General features: G+C 38.7%; 1 protein-coding gene across 3 annotated transcripts in view; it reads right to left on the bottom strand.

Moving 5' to 3' along the window:
* The window catches only part of LOC131676714 (tyrosine-protein kinase Fer), a 71,758-nt gene that overhangs the window by 24,142 nt on the left and 27,206 nt on the right, over positions 1–20,410 (bottom strand). The gene's annotated exons all lie outside the window — the stretch shown is intronic.

Here is a 20,410-nt window from a genome sequence, read left to right as displayed (position 1 = left end):
GTTCAGAAGGAATGAAGATATGTGTTAATTCTCGGTATCTCAATCATAATGATAAAAATAATAATAAATTTAGTAATCAGATTTGGATAAACTCTGTATTCCTGATCATTTTCTCGACTACACAATTTACTTTAAAATACATTTTTCCATATACCTTCATGTATTGGACAGTTTGAAGATTTTTTTGAGTTTATTGGTGGTTTTGATAATGACCGATCTAGAACAATCTAAATCATTGGGAAAACTAAATGGGCCTATTAAGGCGTAGTAACGTTCGGATGCCGATGCATCATAGAAAATATTGTTTTCAGTAACAACAAAGACAAACTCAAGATAGAATGGGCAGGGACTTTGCATGTACCAGTTCAGTATCTAATCCATTTAACCCGACCCGAAGGTTGACAATTTAGCAGTGATCAAAGTGTGCTTGTCATATTTTCAGTATCTTATGTCAAGTTTGCGGCACCTTGTTTTGAAATGAGAACATTGTGTGTGAAAGGATGTAATTGGAGCACAGGAATAATCGAAATTACATTGCTCCCGTTTCCCCAAAGACGAAAATGATTACTTATTGTAAAAATTCACATCACAAGACTAAATTAGTTTTTTTCTTAGTTTTCAGGGCTCAACGATGTGTGCAAGCAATCGGGCCGACGTGGAAGCAAAGCCGATTCGGGTATTAAATATATTTTATTTCATCATTCGTCATTTATTATTATTTACTCGTAGCCACAAGCTGGACGCCATACCCGTGGGTACAGAGACAGTCTTCCTGGAGAAAGATGAAACCGAGGTCAACATGTCTATGTCGCTGCAGCATTGCAAACCAAGTATGGAGACGTATACTTTCTCAAGCATTACTAATATACCTTGCGTACTCCATATGATGCACCCCAAGATATGATGCCGGGAATGCAAGTATGTTTTATCTGTAAATATAAATATATTCAATAGATTTTTATTTGTAAACTATAGCCACTTCGTGCTGCCATCGGAAATAACACTAATCATTGGAAATTTCTCGAGATTACTATCGATATTTTGGAAGGATTTTTTTTGTTCCAAGCACATCGTTTGATCCAGCGACGGTAAGTTACAGCAAAAACGGAAGCATGGAACCGAAAAGAAACATGAATTTTAGCTGAATAACCAAACACTTTCCAGCGGTTACAGTAGCGAATCACTTACTATATTCAACCCAAAGAAAAACTTCATGTTTGAAAGGATGTCAAAATAACATAGTCAGTGCTCGTTTTGTAAGAAATTCTTCACACTGAACACTCGTTTTCCTCTTTGAGTGTGAATAAAGTATATCAAGATGCGTTAGAGAACGAATTTACCAAAGTACGATGATGATGCGACTGCAGTGAAACACCATCTGCACTTCAATTCTCCGCAGCGATAAAGTACAGTTGCGTGGAACGAATGCTAGATGTGGACAGCTCGAATTGTTTACCCCAAAACGTGCCCAATCTGATAAGCGATTATGTAGATTATAAGCTAGGCTTGGAAATAGGCCCACTACAAGGAGATTGGGCAACAATGGATGATAAGTACACATTCTGTAAATTGAAACGATACTCGAACGCGAAGAGATTTGTTTACTCCAATAGCATTGCCTTAGATATTACTACAAATTTAATGTTTGCGATGAACGAAAAGCTTCACACATTTCTCCGGGAATTCCGCCAGACCATTAAAATACGACTAAAGAAGTATGTCACATGCGAAAATTACCAAACGAAAATGTGCATTCTTTGCGACGATGAATTTGTAAATTTCTTACTGAACACATTTAATGAAAGGAGAAGTAACAAAAATGCAAATCTGGATGCACCATTAAAAACGGTTAGGCAAGGAGATTAAAATTTGGATATCAGATCAAGATCGGAAATGTAACAGACCTACCGACAAACTTTGAGCATAAGACAAGCAAAGATACAGAAATAGAACAGTGTACTAAAATGATGAAGCAACTGACAGATATATTTCCGGAACGAGGGGCAGTTCATGTCGTTAAATAGTAATGTTTCGTGTGCAAGCATCACAATATACTAATTTTATCCTTCATTCCATTTTAGAGATTCAAAATATATCTAAGTAATTGACATTTTAAACGAATATCCAGATCATCAGCAAGAACTGAAGGACGTGTACAATCGGTACAAAAATTTTAGTGAACGAAAGCGCACCAAACTGGAAAAAACACACACCTTTTCTTTGGTCACATGTTATCATGATCACGGCGGATGAACCAATGGACGAGATGTTACGTTTTAAAGAACGCAATTTATGTCCTGACGAAGAACTAGACATTGCAATAAAAAATCATTACTAAATCCATAGTAAAGGAAGCTATTGACAATACATCTTACAGTACACGGAGCTCATAGACTTGGTGCTCTTGGGGGAATGGGCTCTGAGAATATTCGCGTAAGAACACGACTTTCCAGATAAGAGTTCAAGCAGCGAAAGAGAAAAATTTGAATCAAAAGAAATTAGCCATTTTTCCAATCCGATAGCAAAAAGCATTCCTATTGAAGTTACTTAGTCATTGGGGGTGTTTCGACTTCGTCTCATCTGAAACCGACACTAAATTTTTGTCGGAATAGATTAGCGCCGACTTGACGCTAAATACCTAAAACTAAAACACACCTTGTGTTTCAATCGAACGACTGGTCAAACGTGATGTCCCGTCCGAGCAGAAGTTATGTTTATGTCGGTAAGACACAGTGTAGCCGAAACTTGGCTTGGCTTAGCAGGCCTATGCGAAAGCACTATGCTATATTAGGGTGGGGCAAAATGATCGTTTTTTCAGCACAGCACTTTTTTGGTTCCTTTTGGGGTTCCAAACAACTGTGCAAAATTTGGGGTCGATTGGTGTTGACCCGGCGTAGCGCATTGTGTTTGAAATTTGTATGGAGATTTGTATGGGAAAAACTACATTTTTGCATTTTTAATTCTACAGACTACAATTCTTCCTTAAGTATGCAAACAAATAGATAGAAGTGTAGTCCAGGATATGCTGAACAACTTTGCCGAAGGATGTATAGTATTAGAATGTCTCTAAGCCAAGTTATAGCTGTTCAAAGTTCGATACATCGAATTAAATGCCAAAAATTATTTTTATTGCCAACACTGCCGGTGTACCAATGGTATTTCATATAGCATTCCAAAATAACATTATATGTTTTAGTTTTAACACATTGGTATGTTTGTATGAAATATTCAAAAGCCTTAGCTCAATTTCATGAGCGTAGGTAGTTTAGCAATAGGGCTTAGTGAGGGGTGAGGGGGGATGGGGGGGACTTTAATATATAGAAATTCGAAATGAAATGTTGTCGAGTTGGAATGTTCAGATGAATTATTTCAAATCAATTACACAATGTCCTACACATAATAGTAACGATGACATAAAACATACTGTATCCCTTTGCCTTGACTTTTATCAATAGAAGTTACGTTACAGACTGAATCAACTGATGTCGAGTTGATATGTCAGAGAATTGCATTGATTATATTTCAGTTTAATAGGCACTATGATTTGATGGGATGCTCATTTCTATGCTGTTCGATCACGAAGCGTGAAGCTAATTTCTGGATTTCAACATGAAATCCACCAGATCCCTACAATTTTTGCTTCAGGTGATCGAACAGTATCGAAATGAGCATCCCATCAAATCATAGTGCCTATTAAGGCTCAAGTTACCTCAAGGCTTGGTAGTATGCGTAAGAAAAATTGTGTTCAGCTTTGCCACCAGATTATCCATTTAAACCTTTTCAAAACTCTAAAAGAAGAATATCAGTCGATTAATTAGATCATCACGATTCAATTCATGCAAAATACCTGCTGGAAAAACCATCGGCTTAGCTGGATGGTGCTTTTGAAAAAGTGGCTGTGATTTTTTATCACACTACCACACCGAGCTGGGGTACGCAACACAACTGCGCAATGAAAAAACCACAGCCACTTTTTCAAAAGCACCATTTAGCTAAGCCGATGGTTTTTCCAGCAGGTATTTTGCATGAATTGAATCGTGATGATCTAATAAATCGACTGATATTCTTCTTTTAGAGTTTTAAAAAGGTTTAAATGGATAATCCGGTGGCAAAGCTGAACACAAATTTTTCTACGCACACTACCAAGCGTTCAATTCTAACACATGCTTAAAAAAGGTAACTTGAACCTTAAACTGAAATATAATCAATGCAATTCTCTGACATATCAACTCGACATCAGTTGATTCAGTCTGTAACGTAACTTCTATTGATAAAAGTCAAGGCAAAGGGATACAGTATGTTTTATTTCATCGTTACTATTATGCGTAGGACATTGAGTAATTGTTTTGAAATAATTCATCTGAACATTCCAACTCGACAACATTTCAGTTCCAATTTCTACATATTAAAGTCCCCCCCCACCATTCCCCCTCACTACGCCCTATTGCTCAACTACCTACGCTCATGAAATTGAGCTAAGGCTTTTGAATAATTCATCCAACCATACCAATGTGTTAAAACTAAAATATATAATGTGATTTTGGAATGTTATATGAAATACCATTGGTACACCGGCAGTGTTGGCAATAAAAATGATTTTTGGCATTTAAATCGATGTATCGAACTTTGAACAGCTATAACTTGGCTTAGATACATTCTAACACTATACATCCTTCGGCAAAGTTGTTCAGCATATCCTGGACTACACTTTTGTCTATTTGTTTGCATACTAAAGGAAGAATTGTAGTCTGTAGGATTAAAAATGCAAAAATGTAGATTTTCTCATACTAATCTCCATACAAATTTCAAACGCAATGCGCTACGCCGGGTCAACACCAATCGACCCCAAATTTTGCACAGTTGTTTGGGACCCCAAAAGGAACCAAAAAAGTCCTGTGCTCGGTTGATGTGGCTATGATTACGTTTTTCCATATAACAATGCCCCACCCTAATGCTATATTCCTATTGAAGTTACTGCATAGTAATAGTTCTTAATTCTTTCAGGATGGCACCAGACTTCCAAGCTTAAAACGTCTGAAGATTATTTTTTTTATTATTCTCTGTACAAATATCTTGTATAAATATGAGGTAATCGGAGATATAGTGGAGTATTATTGAAATTTAACATTATGAATTGTATTGAAGTGAAACAGTGCGTAAGTTAGGCACTCGGCGCATAATTTGCGTGCCACAGCCATCCGAAAGTATTTACGCAAACATCTGTGACACTTACAAGCATCAGTTCCATTTCACTTTTCGTTACACACCGGTATTCCATTCTCTTCAATGAAGAGATTTCCATTTGTTCCTTTTACCTGCCTGCAAGTATCAATTAAAACCGTTCTCTGTGATGTAGTCGATATTTTCAAATTACAAACCAAAACGTGTGAAAATGTTAGAAAACCAACTACAAGTTCATCAGTGCACCAGTTTTAACAGTATTTCATCAAAGTACTTTATAAGTTTGACATACTTGTATTTCGTTGTGCGATTTTTCGTAACATTGTTTGATTTGTGTCCATGGCAACCTGATACATTCAAAGATACTTCGACGAGGGGATGGCCAAATCACATTATTTCAAAATTCACCGGGTCACATTTTTTCAATGGCTTGTATTGAACTCGGTAAGCTTGAGTTGATAGATACGATATGTTTTTGATTTGATTGTCGACTAGAGAGGGTTGAAAGTTTGTCCTTTTTGTGCTTTTCCCATATTTTTTTTTCTTGTTCACTCCTTTGTTGATTGATGCTATTGCTTTTAAAAATTGCAACGCTAATTGTAAAGCTAGCAATAATTGATCCACGCAAACAATCAACAAAATACTTTTTTCCGAGGGCGATATTTTTATACACAACAAAATTTACCAGTTCGAAGCATTTCCGTCTCCATTCTCGTCAAACCGTTTCTATTACTTTTTATCGACGTTATAAAGAGACATAATGGTATAATCTCCATTCCGTTCCCCCCACCAATGGGTGTTGCTTCAGAAACGAAAATAAACGGAAGTCCTTACATATGAACATTATAGAGAGCCAGTGCAAGGCAGTTTGATTTCATTTCTGTGCTCCAGTCTTATTTACGGCATGAGTTTCTTTAATTGGTTGAAGAACGTGATGCAGTATTAATCTAAATAATTGCGGGCGCAGAGGTCCTCCTTTTTAGTGTAGACATTCAATTACATGCGCTTTATTAGAGCCGTAGCCAATCTCAATTCGGATACGAAGCTGGCAGCTTTTAAAATATCCAATCTATTAAATACTTGTTTAAGATACAAGGAAACCAATATAATTTGACGTGCTTTTCGCCATCTTGCATCGTTAATTCTCCGAAACATGAACATTTGATCGAACGGTTCTGATTTTCGGCCAATTTGGTGATAACTTCGAAAAAATCATTCGTGGATTCAAACATTAGCTGCTCCATCTTCTTCGGAATCGGAGTCTGTATTGTCTCTGTTCGGTTTTTAGACACAGTTTCTAGTCAGAAAGCTTTTTGCATAATTTTTTTTAATAACATTTTCTGATCGAATTTTTTTTTTCATTTTATTATGCTGATGTATTGTCGCTCCCTTGTTTTTTGTGTTGTTTCAAAAATCGGAAACTTTTGCATTATTTACGATATATTCTCTAGAAACTGGTTCATCTTGCTCTTGGAACGCTTTCTGTTTTTTTTATTCCTAGCTATCTCACATCGTCGCATCAGTACTTGGTTGTATCTTACAGTTAGTTCAATTCTGTGAGCTTTAAGATAAGTGTCACTGGATAATTTCCTCATTGGGGTAATTGAATAGCTACTTTCGCTGCGCCCGTAATAGGTTCCATTCTACTCAAGATTGCATTCCATTCATCGTAAATATACTCTGCGTCCTGCGTTTTTGTTTCCAAGTTATGTTGTTGTCGTTTGCTTGTAATTTATCCAAAACATCCGATGATACGAGAGGTAATGGCTGAATAGTCCATGACCCCGAAAACGTCTTTAAAGGGGAACATAATGTGGGTTGGAGATTTCAGCTATACTTGACGAATAATTGTGCTGTGTGATGAAAATGTAATTTGAACGGTGCTACTATTGGCTGCTCACAAATAAAAATAATATATATTTTTTCCATTAAATTTGATATAATTTATATTAGTAATAGAATTTGCATTTCGACTTCGGTCTCATCAGAATACGACCAGGCTTGTTATTTTCTCACACAATGTGCCAAAAAGAGCGAAATACATCGATGAAAAAAGGGCAGCATAAAAACACTGCGATGTGCAGAACGACCGCACAAAGAGAAACTTGAAAACGAAAAAGAGAAAGATCTGTACACCAAGAGCTGCACAATTTCGTTCAAAGAGTCACCTTGAAGAGTCACTTTTTTGTGCCTCCCCTCACTGGAAAACAGGTGGGAAGGCAAATCAAACTACAATTCAGATAAAGTTTGATCGGAAGAACGTTTTTAAAATGTTTTTTGGTTGCCTTCTCTGCTTCCGTGCGCGTGGGAGCAAGATTCGCATTCAAGAGCCTCTGTATTTCTACTCTTTGATGTGTGCAGCCATGGAAAGTGCAAAGAGCGTTTGGTATTCTTCTCTTTATTTCCTCTGAGGTGCATTACCTCCCTGAATCCAACACTAACTTAATGACAGGACTAAGTTAGCGCAGGACACTAGCTCCAAAAACGAAAACACGATTTGAGTTTCAAAAATTTCATATCAACTTAACTTTAACAATGAACCGATAAATCATAGATGTGAATTCTTTGAACTGGCAGCGTTCGATTTTACGTGAAACTTCATGCAGCTTGGATGTAAATTAATGAGGAAAGTGTTGCAATTGAATGCTGATTGCAGTATATTCCGGTTGGTTTTATAAGATTTTACACCACTGATCTCTAATTTGTCATATGAACACTGAGCAAACAGTGGAGGTTTATAATTTGTTCAGTAGTTGGAAACTTCCAAAAAAAATTTGGCCCTAAACCCACCACTCTATCATTCGTGTGATCTTCGTTACGCTGTACTGTTGAGTGACATCTATACTGCCTAAAATCGCAATTCAGCCGAAATCTTCCATTCGATAAACTATTTTTGAAATGTTTGAGGTGTACCTAAAATTATTTCAGTGAACGGTACCTAAAGATCAAATCGAAATAAAACTCAAACTTTTCATATCCGTGTAACTACTGAGTTCGATCTATGTCACACGAAGAGATAAGTACCTAAATAAAATTTTCAAAACAGACTATTTGTCAATAGTCAAGCAAGCGCTGATAACTACTGTTGTGAAGTCTGACAGCAATAACAACGACGCTTCGTGCACGGACGAAAAAAACTGATAAAGGATTACTTGGATAGAAAATGACAATTTCAAGCTGAGCACATGTTTTTATTTTTCTATCGCTTTCTACACACATTCGATCACCATAGCTACGGCAATTACGCAAAATAATAAGCAACAATTCAGATGGGAAAATGTTATCTTTATAGCCAATACCTTTGCTGCACAAAATAGACTAAACAAACATGGGAATTATACATTTTAAGTAGATATGTTTGCCCATGTTTGCTATATTTGTTATGCTCGCAAACGCATTTTAATTTCATCACATCTCTCCTAACAATACCTATAGAAGCTCACTTTTTTTTAAACATGAATTGAGGTCTGTCTTAAGAAATAGTTTGTCTCGGCGGCCCAGCCGCAGATCGGCGATGCGATCTGTTTCCAAATAGGTCAATTAATTTGAACTTTTGCTTGCTGGAGGAAGCCGTTCTCACGTCATCGGTTTTCTGCTTTGCGTGAAGATCCCACCACTCACTCCCGAGCCGAGCCGAGGAGCCTCCATCATGAAGGAAGGTTGCTAGGTAGCAAGCAGCAATCATCAGTTGCGTTGGTGATGGTGGCGGATGCTTTGTTCACTTTTGGGTCGCTCGCATGCTTTGTTGCATGGAATTGTTATGTGATTAATAAATAAGGGGGCGCTGGAGTTCGCTGTGTGTGAGGTAGAACGCAAATGGTTGCAAATTTGTTTTTTTTTTGAATAATGCAACGTTTGATCATATAAAAAAACTGAAATTGCGCTACCTCGCCGTCCTTTATTTTATTTTATAAATAGGCATGTCTGAAAACCGACAGTACCTACAGAACCAATCAATGTCTTTTTGGAAATGGCCCAAAATTTTATAAGAAATACGAGGAAAATTATTTTAAAAATGATACCCGCTATTCTGAGTACTTTTTTGGTAAATTTAAATAAAATGGTATGGTAAAGGTCTCTTCAAACAAATAAATAAAACTTTTCAATTGTCTATTGATCGAGTTTACATCTGGTATCGCACTTTTGTACAATTTTACATATTTTTTTTAGAAATAGCATCTTTCAATAAATCGACTTCTATGAATACCTTTAATATGGTAACATAGGCTAGAGAAATTATTAGATATAACATTTCTGTACATGTATGTCACAATACAGTATAAGTTGGCAAGTAATGAATTGTACCGAAGCAAAGCTGGCGCGAAAATTCATCATCAATATCGCTGAACAACTATGCACACTTAATTTTGCTCTACCGAATCCCAGTTTTTTCGCAACTTTTACCGAGTTTTACATAGCCGAGCACTCAGCTAACAGATCTCCTCAGTATAGAAGAGACGTTTGTTTTTCTGAAACTCGGAAAATATATCGCTGAAAATCAGTAAATTAAAGCCACATTGCTAACAGTTAAAAAAAAATTACTGACTGTTCAGCTGTGCGGAAATTACCCCACTGAATTGAGTGTGTAGAATCTCCACAGTTTCGCCCCTCCAAAAAAAACGCCTGGTTTATATTCCTCCTAGTGATGCCTTTAAGTGATTCACAGTCGCAGCTTCAGCTGGCCTGCCAGATCATCAGTTTTTTAAACAATTTTTTTTCGGCAAATTGTGTAAAGGTGTGGTATATAACAGGGAATAATTAGATTGAACGAGTATTAGATCTCTACTCAATGAGAAAGGTATCTATCGAAGAGGACAATTATTTTTTGCAATGTTTTCAAAGAGGAATGCTACGATTCAATATCATTAGTGTCACCAAAAACTTTTCGTTGTCATTTGTTGTCGCCATAGCTAACAGATTAGACGCTTTTAGCAATTAATGAGCTTGAACCGTTATGGGTAGGCAAGTCGATCCGGGGATGTTCACATATCGAGCTAGTGGTAGTGTTCGATCTCGTTTTATTATGATATATGAAATATCATAGAAACTTTGAGCCGTCCTTTCCATTGAAATAAACTAACTTTGCTGAAAACCAATATAATCACAAATGTGCTTGGCATCAGGGTGACCCGACACCATCAGCAAACAAGCCCTTGATTACGCTTGGCGCTCTAATGACGAAACGGAAAATTTCGCTTCCGAGGGCGTACGCAGCCAATCGAAACAATTAAGATAACTGCTAAGATAAATTGCTTTTTCCCGGGAGAAACAAACGCAAGCATAGCGCAGCTGATGATATCGAAAATCGTCACTCGGTTGGAGAGGCACGAACTACTGATTCTGCTTCTGGTAGAGTTGAAATCTGGTTTTAGTGGTTACATTAGGGGATTTAATTTAATGAAAAGTGTGCTAGTTTATAAAGTTTCCAAAATGTATCTGTCAGAAATTAAGAAGTTAATACCAAAGAAAGAAATTGAAGAAAATTACTTATTTAACCATAAAAGATAAATGTTTGGTTTATTCAGTAAATTTACTTCTAATAATTTGTTTTTCAATATTGCAGAATATTGTGCATGTTTGAAACCTTATTACGAACCTCTGAGTAAATTTTCTGAAGTAGTCTACAGAAAACTATTCCACCGATCGCAGTAAGCGCTGGTTTCAATTGACAAGTCAGCCACAAAGTGATTTTGAACGCGTACGTGCAAATCGTCATTTTTTCCTTCAACTAACCACTGAAACGTCAAACGTTACCGTGATTGGCTGCGTAGTAGAAGCAGATCTGCCCCGCCGGCATTGTCTAAAGTCTCCTCTGTTGGCACCCAGGACACTTGAGTAATAAACAATGAGAATATTGCTTTGCATAAATAGCCTCTATCTAAAACCTGAACGGAGCGGAACACTGGTTAGAGTGCAGCATTCAAGAGGTACCTCTATTACAGAGCTAAACACCGGTTCTGGCTTGGAAGGATGCAAACGGCACTGCATGCTGCACACAATTCCCCCGGCTGCGGATGTACTCGGCTGCATGAATAATGAAAGAATTAACCTGCTCTACCTATCTATGCGCTGTACGTACACACATAGCTAGCTTAACTTTCATAGGTGCATAGTCTAAAATTCCCGATGGGCTCCACATAACGGATCCTTTCCGTCGTTGAGCTGATGTCAATTTTGAAAACGTGTCATCCATGATAGGGAATTATGTTCCTGTTTTCCATCAGGTATGCTGAGATGCTGTGCGAAATAACTTTATGCCAATCAGGGATGAAAAACAATCCCTCGGTGAGGGCTGACACAGATTCCACAAAACAGATCGCTTGAAATATGGTTTTTAAAAGTTAGCTTACTCTCAAAAAGAAACCATACACCCTTCATGCACAAACAATGAATTGAAAGATCCTGCTCGTTGCAGTTATTATCCGGAGAGCTATCCCCTAGCAAACGGGGGGGGGGGGATATGTCTGCCCTTATTGAGTCCTAGATACGTAATAGTTCTGCTATTGCTAGAGAGATCGGATCCCAACAGGAGCAGGCGGAAATAACAGCAGTATATTCCGGTCGATTATTCTCTCGTACAGTGAATCCACAATCATAACTCTACGGACGAACTTTGTTTCGCAATTGCCATACCGAAGCCACATGGACGAGGAGAATCTTGCACAGCTTTCAGGGTTGGAGTAAAGTAGCTCGACATACCTCAATAAATCAACCGATTGTGACGTTTAAGCTGAATGGGTCGCATGAGGGTAGGATGAACAGTGCGATGAAATGGGCTGATGATTTCTAATATGAGTTGTCCACTTTGCCCTGTACAATCCTTGCCTAGCAGGAGTCACCACACTACAAATGAAGCAAATCCTGCTACGCTGTGGATACTGATGAGATGCCGTTGTCTTAGCTCTAGGAAATATTAGCATAATTTTGGAGCGGGGACGGGATGTTCCGGTTGGTGTGAAAATTACCACAAATACAGCGCCATGGCCTAGTTGTTATTACTAAATTGTCATCTCAAAGGATGGAGGAAGCAGATAAGCAATCAAGGATGTTGAAACATGCCTCAATCAGATAGACGCTTATCGACAGAGTTTATCCTGGGGCCAGTGTTGCCATGTTTACGCCTTGTCTAGAAATTGTATACAGTCGTGATTCGATGGTTGGTTAGTTTTTAACTGGAGCGTTGGTCACTTTTTAGACCTCCGCTAGTTGGACCATTATTCAATGCTTTTCAATTGCAACCATTAGAGCATCTTTTTACGTTTTGGTTTAGCGTACAGTCGAATGGGTTGATATCCAGAGATAGAGAAGGCCACATTTCCTTGGTCCAAAAACTGCTTAAAATTATGGTGACACCACGCTTGTACCTCATGTGCTGGTACTGAATCTTGTGTAAAGCAAATTTTATCGTCTGGAGACCCATTGTTGTTTACACTGGACGTCTAGATGTTTCACTTTCTTCTTGCGATCGCCAGACAATCTCTCGATTCAAACCGAGCAGCTTCGCTATGTCTCCAGAGGACTTCTGTTACGTTAGTTGTTCCAAAACTGTACAGCGCTTGGATTCCCACTCCATAATTCTGAAATTTCACAATATCGCTAAGCAATTATTACCTTAATTTTATCTCAGAAGAGAATTTCATTTGTTCCCAGCCGTTTGTGGTTGAATTTTGACAGGTCAAAACAATGACACCGCTTGAAAAAGCCACCCTGTAGCAAATTTTTCCGATGCGACGACAATCTCTCACTCCACCAGATAACTCATATCAGTGAGCAATATTCATAACGTCGCACCCCATGCCACACACTATTCTCGGCACGATTTTTATGGACATGAAATGAGCTCTCGTCCGACGATTTAATCATGGCTCCCTTTAATTGCGGTTCATGTTCGATGCCGGACTTTAGCCCATTTTGCCGACACGCAATTGGTGACGGATCATTCGTAGTTATTTTTAATGACACACGGTTTATTCATCAAAGTGCAACGATTAAGGCTTTGTGCTGCGGTCAAAATGCGGCTTCCTTGACAACCCACCTTCATCTGACATGCTTATGAGCTCTTGAGCAGAAAGATATGTGAACATCAGTGATTTATTTTCCAAATTAGTTTTAATCCAGTTATTCTGCTCAGTACAGTTTTTACTTGTCAATTTAACAGTACCGGCGCCAGTACCAGGTTACACTGTTTTAAATCTATTGCAGAGAGGGGAACAAACAATTAATTAATATCGAAACAAATAAATGCGTGTCGAAATACTCGCCTGAATCCGAATTGCCCACTTTTGATGTAAATTATACAAACATAAAAGAAAAGGCGACAGAAATAAAAACATTCGAACTGCCCAATCATCGCATTAACGGGTGTAGGTCTGATTGAAACAAAACGAAGAAAAAAGAAAAACAGATCCGGATTGATTCTCATTTGCGTGCAATTTTACGCGAGAGAGTAAAACGCCTACTCTGATGGAAAAATTGCCAAATTATTCCATTATCATGTATTAGTCAGGTGCGTGGAATTTCACGCAGTGCAAGTGATGTAAACAAACAAAAAACGTTGTTTACACGGAAATGAAAAACTACCTGAAATCGAGTGAGGCTCGACCCGACACAAGCAACGAAATGATCAGTGGTTTTATTTTTTTCCCCGGAACTGTGACCTGCATTCCACGAAATTAAATTGTTTACTCATACTCGAAAATTTCCTCCATTTAATTTATAGTGCTATCGCAGATGATTTTCATTTTGTCCGAACGAGGTACCTAAATGTAATTGGGAAATCGAAACTTTCCTGGCCCTCCCACAGCCTGCTGCGTTCTACTAGAACCACTAGTCCCAGACCGGACGAAATTACACCATAGATAACACGGCGCAGCTGCTGCCGTAACAGTCAGCTGGGTCGGAACCGATGCGCGGATTCTAGAAAATAATTAAATTTTAAACTCATTTACATTAAAGAATAATCAGTATGGTTGCGATGGTACTTTTTCTCCTCTCGCTGTTTTCCTGTTGTTATTATTCTCTGTTTTATCGCCAGTGTCCGGTTAGTATTTTTTTCAGTTTCAAGCAAGCTTTAAAAATCCAATGAACTTCTGCCTTTTAGGAAGTTGAAAACGGTTTTCGAAATGATTTCTTTTAATCTCAAGTGTTTATATAAATACTTCCATGCTCCATTTTCTCCTGTGCCGCCTAGGATTGAATGCAGAATTCATCTCTTAAACACACCGAACACTCGATAGTCCGCTTACTTCAACGCCCATGCCTGATGGCCGTAACAGGGCTACAGGGACTATCAGTGATTTGAATAGAGCAAGTTTTGTCCGCCTCTGTAGGTTACTGGACTTTAGCTGACTACGTAAACCACAGAAAATCCTATTTTCAGCCGCGACACGCTTTTTTACCTCACGACTAATATTGTCATCGCATGTCACAGGTACCCAAATTCCACCACGGAACCAACACGGTTCGAACTGCTCGCTCTATCAGCTGACGATGTACTTTGTCTTGTTAGAGTTTATTGTCAAGTCGATTGTCGCAGTCTCCCTTTTAAAACAAAAAATGACTTCCACTGCTCTGCGATCGACGCCAATGTTGTCGAAGTTGTTAACGAAGCCAAAAGTATGTGACTTCTCGAGATGATGGTTCCGTTTCTTTGCACATCAGATCTTCGTATTGCTCCTTCGAGCGCTATGTTGAATAAGGAGTTGGAGAGGGCATCGTTCTGCTTCAATCTATCTAACCTCACAGATGAGACGGATGTCTTCCAGCAATTTCGACGATTAATCAATCGTCGATCTATCAACAAGCAAGCACGATCCAATCTTCACAATCTTCAATATGAAAAATGATGTACTTTTCACCGATCACCGAGAGCTTGATAAGAAGTTTCTACCCCACATTGTTTGTGTAATACAGAATTTTGTATAAACGGAAATCGCCATTTTGGATTCCAAAAACGGCGTCAAACATCGATCTCTGTCATCTAATTGTCAAAATAATTCCAAAAACACCTGTATTAGTGGGGTCGGGGTCATAAGGAGTCTTCAAGATCTTTCTTTTCCATTTTTTTCAAAGTGTTTTGCTTTCAAATAATATTTTTGCAAAAACCGCGTAAATTGCGAAATGCGCGCAAAGATCCAACTTTTTTCTAGGTCTTTTGCATTTAGGACTTTTTTTTACAAAACAAAAATGCATTAATTGAAAATCCGCGAAAAAAAAATAATTAAAAAACCATGTAAAAAACCATGTGTATATCGAGACCAGTATATCGAGGAGACGATTTTTCCGGAACTATGACGTGATCGGTGGATGGTTGTGTATCAATATATTTGAATCACCAAACAAAGAGTAAAACAAAGAAGCTTCTATGATCTGTTTCTGATAAAGTTTTTTATAACACACTTCAAAGGAAATCGGTAGCATCCAGTCATACATCAAGTGGAGATAGTTGACGGCATTTTTACTTTATTATCCACTGGCATGTCTTCTCCCGTGATTTTTATCTCAAACATAAAAAAACTCTTCTGAAAAAAAAACCAGCTGATGGTAAGATGGATATCGAACAAGATTCATCAATACCTCCGACTTCCCGTTTAAATACATTCACATTGAACTCGGTCGGACTATATCATACCTGACGCAGAAATATTCAACCATGACAGATATCTTGTAAGTTCGCTCAGATAAGCTCAGAATGATGATATTCTGTCTAAAGCAAATAAATTGCATTACTGGAGCCACCCCGTTTACGAAGAACTACCGCGTCTACATATTCCCGCTCACAAAGTTGAAATCGACGGTGTAGTCACCAAATCGAGTTTGCCATACGTGAATCTACTGAAGCATGGGGTTGGTTGTTTCAAAGGCCTCTTGCTCCAGTGAGTAATGAATGGCAATCGCGCTGGACGGGACCAGATGATGTATCCTTTTAAGCTCGTGTCTGGTAACCTTTGATAGGGAGATTCCATAATATAAAACCCCGCGTACAAACAGTGTCTGAGGAATCTAAAGTGTTCAGTTGAAAAAATCCGCTGTCGTACTACGTCGTAGAAATACTAAAAAGACGTGGCTCTTGGCTCAGGATTTTGACTCTCCATGTGGAATATCTTTTACTGCTCCCAAAAACTGTAGGCAGATGAGATTCTTATTTCATTGGGAAACATCCATCCCGCCATCAAGAAAAATTCAATTCTCACGGCACCCCATGGGGTTATCTTCTCGATGACAATTGATCTGGCTTACTACGCGATATTTTCTACGGTTTTAAGAAGGCGTAGTCTTTTGACAGAGTCTCAGTTGACATTTTTCAGCTCGATTTTCGAACAATATTTTAGTGTGTACCTGGAAATAGCACTCTTATCATGGCTTATTTTGTGATTTATCCTTACTTCTTTTTTAAAACAGGTCAAGATTTCAGCGCTCTCCCCCTATGGTTGGCGCCCGAAAAAATTAGAGTCATTCCTAATTTTGATTATGACTGTCAGGTTTCCCCTAAAATTCCTCAATTTTGCTTATGAAAACAACCAGTGTTCCGTTTTCGATTCAGTGTTTATCTGTGTGGATTAAGTCGGTCTGCTAGGATACTGATGAAACGAAATCAAAATGCAAATCCATGACCCACTAAAGTAATGGCGCTCTTAATGCACAAAATGATTTTAATTCAATTTCCTTTTCAGGAAAATATCAAGGCATAAAGCTAATTTTTGTACAAACATATTATGATTGGTTTGGATAAAATTAAAAAAAAATAGAATCCAACATTTGTTGGACCTGATTGCAGTTGAGTGTAATTACTTTATCCACTCAGGATTAAGAAATCATGAGAACTCAAACCTAAACTCAAGCGGAATATTTTCGTAAGCCCATCGCTGGGAACGGGTACCTTTACGCCTTTTCCCGGTTACCCTCCAGCAACAGACAAATAAGGCCACCGCACACAAAAGTAGAATGCTTTTAGGTTTTAGCCAAGTTCGTGGAATAACAAAAAGGATAAATCAACCGGCAGCGGGCACAGCAGGGTTCAAAAGTCGAACCAATGGGCTGGGCATTGGTGCAGAAATTCGAGTCAACTACCGTTTTGATTCCAATGTCTGACCAGTTCGAATCCCGCGAGGGTCAGAATCATCAGTAAAAATCGTAATTTTAATTAATTAAATCAATTGAATACACTGCTTCCGTTGAATTGGAAGAAGGAAATTGACAGAAACAACTGACAGGTAAATTAACCAAAAAGTTGAAAATAAATTGAATTCATTGATCAATTGGGTTCTTTACTGAAACAGTTAACCTTACTTTTCTTGACAGTTCGATTGTGCTGTTTACATAGACTTGATTCGCTCGAAGCAAATCGTAAAGAATTTTTCTAAGTCCATGTAAACAGTACAGGCGAACTGTCAAAAATGAACACTTAGTTCATTTGTGACATCACCGTAAAGTATTCAATTAGGTTCTTTACTACCACCGTTAACCTAACTTTTGTTGATAGTTCACTAGTACTGTTTACATGAAATTAGAAAAGCTTTGCAAGTGGGTTTTAGAAAAATTCTTTGCGAAGCAAATCGCAAAGAATTTTTCTAAACCCATGTAAACAGTACAAGCGAACTGCCAAAAAATGAACTTGAGTGTTCATTTTTGACAGTTCTCTTGTACTGTTTGCATGCAAGATTGAGAGAAAGGTGAGAACATTTGACACTTTTGAGTGTATTATACTTGCAAAAGTAAGCATGCCGGCCGGGGCCCTTGAAGTAAACATAAACATCCGACCGAGCATCCTGATTCTTTGGCGTACGATGAAAAGTGCAAAAAGGCCGAGCTTGACTTCGGATCTACCGACTAGAACACTTATGGACACTTTTTACCTCAGAAAAAACCGATTAAATTAACTATGACCGAACCGAAACAAAAGCTAACACCCAATATTAGGAATTCAACAACAGTTCCGCAATTCGAATCGAAACGGTAAACGACTCTATGGGCCAGGCAGGACCCATTCACCGTACGAAGGCTTAGCACAGATAAACCGACCTTCCTGCACAGCCCCAGCAGTCTATCTCGTCGGTGTTGCAGAATGGGTTACATTGTTTTTGTTTTAGAGCGGCCCTGGGTGCAGCCTGTACTGCCTGGGGCAATAAAAACTACACCAACAAATGCTCCGTTTCATTTATCTATGCATGTTGGTTCAGTGCAATTTTTGGTACTTTCGTTGGGTCCATGAACTGGAAGGAACACCGAAAATGATAAAGTAATGCACCATACAGAGGCGAGATCTGCATTAGAACGGAACGATGTTTAGCGAGAGTACGCGTTAAAATTTATGCAGTAATTAGCGAAAAACTTGTCCGTTGGAGGGGGCTGTAGTTGAATTATGGATGTTTCGGAACACTTTGTTTGCTCTATTTTGGTCGAATTTTCATAAACTCGTGTGGATTTCTCAAATGTGGTTTGATTGCGGTTGACATCAAGCGATTCTCGTGGCAATGGTGGCAATAAATCATCCAACATCTAGCTCGTTAGTGAACGATACTTTTTCTCTCCGCCTCGTTCTCCGTTTGGAAATCTGCATCAGCATTTTTTCCCGAATTCTACTATCGAACGTGCAATATTAACAGTCCATGTGGTGACAGCCCAGTACCATCAATAGATGTGTGTCGAAAACTGCAAGCTTGCTTCGATTTGAAATAGAAGGAACAGCATTCTTTCAAACGCCGCGATTGTTATGGAACACAAATAATTCGATTCTGGATGACAGTTACTTGAATCGCAATAAAAATACTCTTTTCTCGCCTACTTGTCTTGAGCAGATACCCAGAAACATCACAAAAAACACGAGATTAGTTGAAAAAGCCACGCCACTTTTATAATCATGTTCATAGAATTTCAAATGGCAGGTTCGCAGTTTGTTTAATAAAATAAGTCCACCTCTGGTCCGGTGGCTTTAGGCGAATGCTGACGGTGAAAAACCTTAAAACAGACAGGCGGTAGTATCAGGCTTGCTCGAGTGGGTTCGATTCAAGTTTTTCACACCGGGATTGGCGCCGAGCGTTTTTTTTTCAAACTGATGGGCAGGTTGGCTGGCCGGCAATCGGTGGGGTGCGGTGGAAGGCCATACCAGAAATCGACTTGGACATGTGGTAGGTACATGTACTACTGTACACTTTCTTCGCTACGGTGAGGTAGGTCGGTGCAAGTTGTTTCCACTTGTCTTATTGTACAAACGTAGTAGGCGCGCGCGTTCGTTCCAACCGTGTGGCTCCGAGAGGGAAACTGTATAAACTACGCGTATTCGTGTGTGGTTTTTAGTCAATGGACCCTCGGGCTATGTTTGTTTCTTGCCATTCGATGGAAATGTGGGAAGAAAATATGTAGGTTTCGGGGAAATTTATGAGCGAATTTAGAAGTAGGATAGTAGCTGTTTTGATGTAAATTTCTGCAGTGATATTTGCCCTGTTGAGAAAGTTGATGCCTTTTCTCTACAACACTAGCTATTAAAATATTCTAAGCTTATCATCGTTTGCCATGCATCGACCAACCGTAGTAACCAGCATTCCTAACGGATTTTCAGCCAACTTTGTTGCGAATCCCTTCATCCACAGAGAAGAAAAACCTGCATTCGGTTAGACGTGTACCACCGGTCTGGTCAGCTGTCGCAGTTGTGCCGCATTTCGCCGTGACATTGAGTAGTGACTGCTGGTATCAAGTTGAATAAGCAGGCCTAGCCAGGTCTTGGTTTCATTAGTAACTAACTTCAGCCTTGTTTTTCCGTAATTTGTTGTAGTGTCATTTGGCGAATGGACTTTGTTTTAATTTTTGCACCGGATCCCGTGCTGACACTCGTGCTGAGGTTGGAGCTTAGGAAATATTATTATTGGGAAAAACATACTAGTAAAATACCTATGGATTTTGCCAAAAAGCCAGCGAAGTGAATTCAATAAATCAAACTGGTGCACAGTTTGTGAGAAACGTCATTTTGCATAAAAAGTGTACTTATTAAAAACTCTTGTAAACCATGATTCAGAGGTTATGAATTTTAGCGAATTTTGATAGATTGTCCTATTGGTTTTCATAAAATTAAACAATTTCCGGTTAGGATGCACCAGACGTGGAACAAGTGTGTTTTTATTATTAGACATAATACGTATTTTACGTTCCACTCAATCACCCGTCGTTTCGTCTAGCCAGCAAAACAACCTCCCACTGTTGCGTTGGGCGACGGAGAGGGGGCACGAACCCAATA

Source organism: Topomyia yanbarensis, chromosome 1 (assembly GCF_030247195.1).
Source record: "Topomyia yanbarensis strain Yona2022 chromosome 1, ASM3024719v1, whole genome shotgun sequence".
In the NCBI taxonomy this organism is placed as follows: Eukaryota; Metazoa; Arthropoda; class Insecta; order Diptera; family Culicidae; genus Topomyia; species Topomyia yanbarensis.
This window is presented reverse-complemented; position numbering and strand designations above follow the sequence as displayed.